This window comes from Anomalospiza imberbis, chromosome 2 (assembly GCF_031753505.1).
Source record: "Anomalospiza imberbis isolate Cuckoo-Finch-1a 21T00152 chromosome 2, ASM3175350v1, whole genome shotgun sequence".
NCBI lineage: Eukaryota > Metazoa > Chordata > Aves > Passeriformes > Viduidae > Anomalospiza > Anomalospiza imberbis.
Genome location: NC_089682.1, coordinates 813,025 through 819,475, shown reverse-complemented (window position 1 = coordinate 819,475; position 6,451 = coordinate 813,025).

The following is a 6,451-nucleotide window of genomic DNA, read 5'->3' as shown; positions in this document are numbered from 1 at the left end:
AGCTCACCGTGTGTTTTTGCTTTTGTTGAGGTCTAACCACCAATTACAGGAATTTTGCACGTATTGTGGTGCTGGGATGGTTCAAAACCACTGAAGAAACAGCCACAGCATCTGCCTTGCTCTGTTAAGGATTTCCTGGTATTCCAGTTTTTCCTGTGCAAAGGAAAGAAGAAAAACAAAAGAAGCCAACTGATGTTCCAAGCCCCAGTGTCCAGCCTGGCCTTGGGCACTGCCAGGGATCCAGGGGCACCCTGTGCCAGGGCCTGCCCACCGGAACGTGCCAGAGCCCCTGGAAACAGAAGGAGAAGGAGGGGAAATGGTTTTACCTGCAAAGCAGTGAAAATTTAATATATGGTGATGGAATTTGGAGACCAACATTTGGTTACCGTGCACCTGAATGTTTCAATAATTATTTTTATTCCTCTTCTTCCTTTAGCTACTTCTCCTGATTTACCAGCACCAAAAAAATGTGGAGGTTTATTCCTACAACTTCCAGAGTTTGCTGAGGTGGTCTCCTGTTCCAGTGGAGAATGGCTCGGTGTTATACACAGCCCATTACACAACGTGAGTAAACAGTACATAAAACCAGGAGAGAAGGGGGGCATTGAGGGGAGGTGAACGTGGCCCAGAATCCCTGCATTCCCCATTCCCCTGGAATTATCCATCCCCATTTCCATGGGATTCTCCATCCCCATTCCCATGGAATTACCCATCCCCAATCCCGCATGGATTCACCTCCCAGATCCCACCAGGATTCACCTCCCAAATCCTGCATGGATTCACCTCCCAAATCCTGCCTATATTCACCACCCAGATCCCACCTGGATTCACCTCCCAAATCCTGCATGGATTCACCTCCCAAATCCTGCATGGATTCACCTCCCAAATCCCACCTGGATTCACCTCCCAAATCCTGCATGGATTCACCTCCCAGATCCCACCTGGATTCACCTCCCAGATCCCACCTGGATTCACCTCCCAGATCCTGCATGGATTCACCTCCCAAATCCTGCATGGATTCACCTCCCAAATCCTGCCTGGATTCACCTCCCAAATCCTGCATGGATTCACCTCCCAGATCCCACCTGGATTCACCTCCCAGATCCCACCTGGATTCACCTCCCAGATCCTGCATGGATTCACCTCCCAAATCCTGCATGGATTCACCTCCCAAATCCTGCATGGATTCACCTCCCAGATCCCACCTGGATTCACCTCCCAGATCCCACCTGGATTCACCTCCCAGATCCTGCCTGGATTCACCTCCCAGATCCTGCATGGATTCACCTCCCAAATCCCACCTGGATTCACCTCCCAAATCCCACCTGGATTCACCTCCCAAATCCTGCCTGGATTCACCTCCCAGATCCTGCATGGATTCACCTCCCAAATCCCGCCTGGATTCACCTCCCAAATCCTGCCTGGATTCACCTCCCAGATCCTGCATGGATTCACCTCCCAGATCCTGCATGGATTCACCTCCCAGATCCTGCATGGATTCACCTCCCAAATCCCACCTGGATTCACCTCCCAAATCCTGCCTGGATTCACCTCCCGGATCCCACCTGGATTCACCTCCCAGATCCTGCCTGGATTCACCTCCCAGATCCTGCATGGATTCACCTCCCAAATCCTGCCTGGATTCACCTCCCAAATCCTGCATGGATTCACCTCCCAAATCCTGCCTGGATTCACCACCCACCAAGTTCTCTGCTACAATTTTGTTTATCTATTTATTATCTCTTTACCCATTGTTTATCTATTTTTAAATTTGTCTTTTTCTCACCTGGTACTCCCCATCAAGGATATGGCTCTGAACTAATAAAAAAAACTGTAATAATAGAGGAATAAAACCTAGTCAATTCTAAATAAAAAAAATTAATAATATATGAAACAAAATGTAATAAATTCTAAATAAATAAATGAAACCTACTAAAAACAAACAAAACAAAACCAATTATAAATAAATAAAACCTAATAATAAATAAATCAACCCAAATCAATTATAAAGACATAAATTTTAAAAAGCTAACAATAAATAAATCCTTATCAATTCTAAATAAGTAAAACCTAATAATAAATAAATAAAAAAACCCCTAACCAATTATAAGCAAATTAAACCTAATAAAGAAATGAACAAACCCTAATCAATTCTAAATAAATAAAATCTAATAGTAAATGAAATTTAATTCTAAATAAGTAAAGGGTAATAATAAATAAATGCTAATAAATTATAAATAAATCAATCCTCATAATAAGTAAACAAGCCCTAATCAATTATAAAAACAAACAAGAAAAACCTAGTAATAAATAAAACCTAATAAATCACAAAGAAATAAATAATCCCCGACCAAAAAAATGAATCAATTACAAATAAATAAATCCTAATAATTAATAAATCAAGCCTAATCAGTTATAAATACATAAAACCCAAAAAATAAGTAAAACCTGATAAATTCTAAATAAATAAACAAAACCTAATAAGAAATAAATAAACCCTAATAATAAAGAAAGGAACCCTAATGAAGTCTAAGTAACTGAGCAAGGAACCCCCAGCAATAATTCAGGCCCGTCCCAGGATCCATTCCAAGGCGAGTCCCAGCACGGGGACCAACGACGGCAAATGCTCCGCAGCTGCTGGAGCCCCTCAGCTCCTTCTGAAGAGCTGCGGGCTTGCTGCCTCGCCCTGTTCTACGCTGGCTCCGGCGAATTCTCGTTTCCAATAAGAATGCTGTCATTTGTATACGAATTATAGCCACTGGGGCGCAGTCCAGTTTGCGACCACGCTTTAACACAGTGCAATTGATCGCCTGGCCCCGTGCAGATTGCACATTTCACTGTGAGTAACACATTTATTACGTTGGCATGTGACAAGCACACACATTACAGCTCAGATGTGGGAACCCCGGCTGCTGAGAATCTCAGGCTTTCTGTGCCGACGGACTCTGAGCTCCCAAAAAAACCCACTGCATTTGACCTGAGGCCGCGGAGAAGGCCTCCAAAACTGAAATAAAGAATTAAGATTACAAGTGTGCACTTTAAATAGAAGTGTGTAACATCACATAGGGGAAAACTTAGAGTTTAAAGTTTTAGAATATTATAATATATATAAAACAAGAGAGAAGTTTCAGAGCAGAGACTAGTCCTTCTTCACGTTCTTCTCCATGGGTTTGGGTTGTATTTCGTTAAATAAAAAAGTCCGCATTGCAGACCACAAGTAGTTAGCTAACAGTTAAAAATAATTTAATGTCATTTCTTAATTAGACAGTTTATCCTTAAAAGATCTTATAGGGAGAGAGATACAACTCCATTTTTAGTTTATTAAAATAAAGTAGTATAAAACTCACAGTTTATAAAACTATAATATAAATAAAAACTAATAAACATCTAAATCCAAACAAAAATACCATCTCATGGATTTAATCCCAACCCTAACAAAAAAAAACCCCTAAAAGCTCCACATTTAGGCTTTCACTAAACAGAGCCTGTGCGCTGGGCAGCGTGGTGCCAAATGCTTTTATTTGTGTAACCCACTGACAGTGGTGAGAACAACTCAGAAAATCTGGGGAACAGCCAACGCTGGTCTCGTGGCCCTGTGGAGAATCCTGTCTGTGTAAAACAACACTGAGCAGAAAGGAAACAAGAGTACAAGGAAGGATTTAGCACTGGCCTCTGCTTATCAAGAACCGCCGAACCACGGAGCAGGGGCCTTGTGGGAACACGGGGCAGGTCGATTTCCCCTGCGGTGCTGTCAGAAGATGGGTCAGGAAGCAGAAAGCTCAAAGCCACGTCTCAATATGCATACTCTTCATCAACATGCACGTCACCGGTGCGCTGGAGAAGTACAGGAGGAAATTATTTTGAGCTGAGTGATGTGCCTCTGCCCAGCAGCCTGCGCTGCACAAGTCCCTTTCATCCCTTACTAAACTTCTAAAAATGTTAGAGTGAGCCTTGCTCTCACAAGCTCAATCCCAGGACACGAAGCTTCTGCTGCCCCATCAGCCTCCCCTCCCTGGGGCTGGCAGCTGATTCTGAATTTATCCCACAAAACCAACAGGGATGGAGCGGCTCTGGCACCACAAACACGCAGTCTGAGGCATTTCCAGGTTATTTCAACGTCCACGCAGAGAAATCCAGCTTTCCCCGGGGCATTTGACAGGATTCCATCATCTCCAGCATCAGTTCAGAGAAGAGAATCACAGAGCGATGGAATCGCTCGGGCTGGGAAAGAGCTCCCAGCTCATCCTATTGGGAATATCCTGACCAAGGAAAAGGAAAAGGAAACCACCCCAAGGGCCACATTCCCCAGAAATACCTTGGAACTGAACAAATCCATTTTATTACGCTTCCTTTATACTCTGAGGTGAAGAGTTCTGTGAACTGTCAAATTCTGGTCAAATCCTTTTCCCAGTATTTCTGGATACATCTGAAAAATCAGAATGAGGCTGGCTTGGGCATTTCAGAACTTAATTTTCCAGTTTAAATATTTGATACACAAGCAAACAAATTCTTTTTCTATATTATTATTAAAATATTCATATTAGCTATTTAAATACCTATTGAATCGAGGAATTTTTTCCATCTCACTGTCCTGGTTTTGCTGCTTCTGGCCCCACTGGAAAGAGCTGGTACAAGATTTTCTATAAGCACACTTAGAGCATAAAATACAATAATAATAACAATAAATATCCATTCATTATGATCCCTGTGGCTCTGCATTCCAGAGGAAAATGGGGATTGCCTGTGAATTATCCTGCCTCTTTCAGGAACATTCACTGGGTGCTTTGCTTAAAATCTGGCAGTGAAATGCTTCCCATGAATTAACTTTTGTCCAAATCATGCCATTAATTCAATTTCTATTTAATTTAGATGGGATATTCCATTCTACCCTTCACACTGGGTTTTTCAGGAAGGACAGCTCCTCATGGGAACTTCCCAAGTACCCACAGGGCAGCTTCCAAAAACACACAAAACCAAGAGAGGGATAAGAAGCAAATGTGCAAAATTTATTATGTTCTTCAATGAACACAGGGATAGGAAATTTATAAAATTAGGAAATATCTTCCAAAAAAAAAGTTACATAAACACCAAGAGTTCCTGGATAGAACAAATTACAGCAGCCCATGGGATGCTCAAACTCAGCTGACTCCAAAGCAGTTTCTTCATAAAAAAATAAGGTACTTAAAAAAAAAAAGGCTCCAGAAGCAGTGGAGGCAGCATGGAAAACACGGAATATGAAAACTGAAATGTTTCTGCAGCACAACCTGATTGTTTGTCCAAAGAAAAGTCTGTTGGCAAAAGAGGGAAAGCTCTGAGTGCCAAGCTCAGGCCCCTGCTAAAGGCATTTCCTCAATTCCACCAGGGTCCTGCTAGTTCCAGAATGAGTCTGGAGAGACCCCAAAGCCCAGCCAGTGCCACCCTGCCATGGCAGGGACACCTTCCACTGCCCCAGGCTGCTCCAGCCCCAGTGTCCAGCCTGGCCTTGGGCACTGCCGGGACAGGAGTGAGACATGGAACAAGCACTGGGAGCATTCCCAGCCAAATCCATGAGGAATCCTGTGAGGAACCCTGTGAGGAATCCCTGTGAGGAACCCTGTGAGGAATCCCCTGAGGAATCCCTGTGAGGAATCCCGTGAGGAATCCCTGTGAGGAACCCTGTGAGGAACCCTGTGAGGAATCCCCTGAGGAATCCCTGTGAGGAACCTCCTGAGGAACCCTGTGAGGAATCCCTGTGAGGAACCTCCCGAGGAACCCTGTGAGGAATCCCTGTGAGGAACCTCCTGAGGAACCCTGTGAGGAATCCCTGTGAGGAATCCCTGTGAGGAATCCCCTGAGGAATCCCTGTGAGGAACCTCCTGAGGAACCCTGTGAGGAATCCCGTGAGGAATTCCTGTGAGGAATCCCTGTGAGGAACCTCCTGAGGAACCCTGCGAGGAATCCCCTGAGGAATCCCGTGAGGAATCCCTGTGAGGAACCCTGTGAGGAACCCTGTGAGGAATCCCCTGAGGAATCCCTGTGAGGAACCTCCTGAGGAACCCTGTGAGGAATCCCTGTGAGGAACCTCCCGAGGAACCCTGTGAGGAATCCCTGTGAGGAACCTCCTGAGGAACCCTGTGAGGAATCCCTGTGACGAATCCCTGTGAGGAATCCCTGTGAGGAATCCCTGTGAGGAACCTCCTGAGGAACCCTGTGAGGAATCCCCTGAGGAACCCTGTGAGGAATCCCTGTGAGGAATCCCCTGAGGAATCCCTGTGAGGAACCTCCTGAGGAACCCTGTGAGGAATCCCGTGAGGAATCCCTGTGAGGAACCTCCCGAGGAACCCTGTGAGGAATCCCTGTGAGGAATCCCTGTGAGGAATCCCCTGAGGAATCCCTGTGAGGAACCTCCGGAGGAACCCTGTGAGGAATCCCGTGAGGAATCCCTGTGAGGAACCTCCCGAGGAACCCTGTG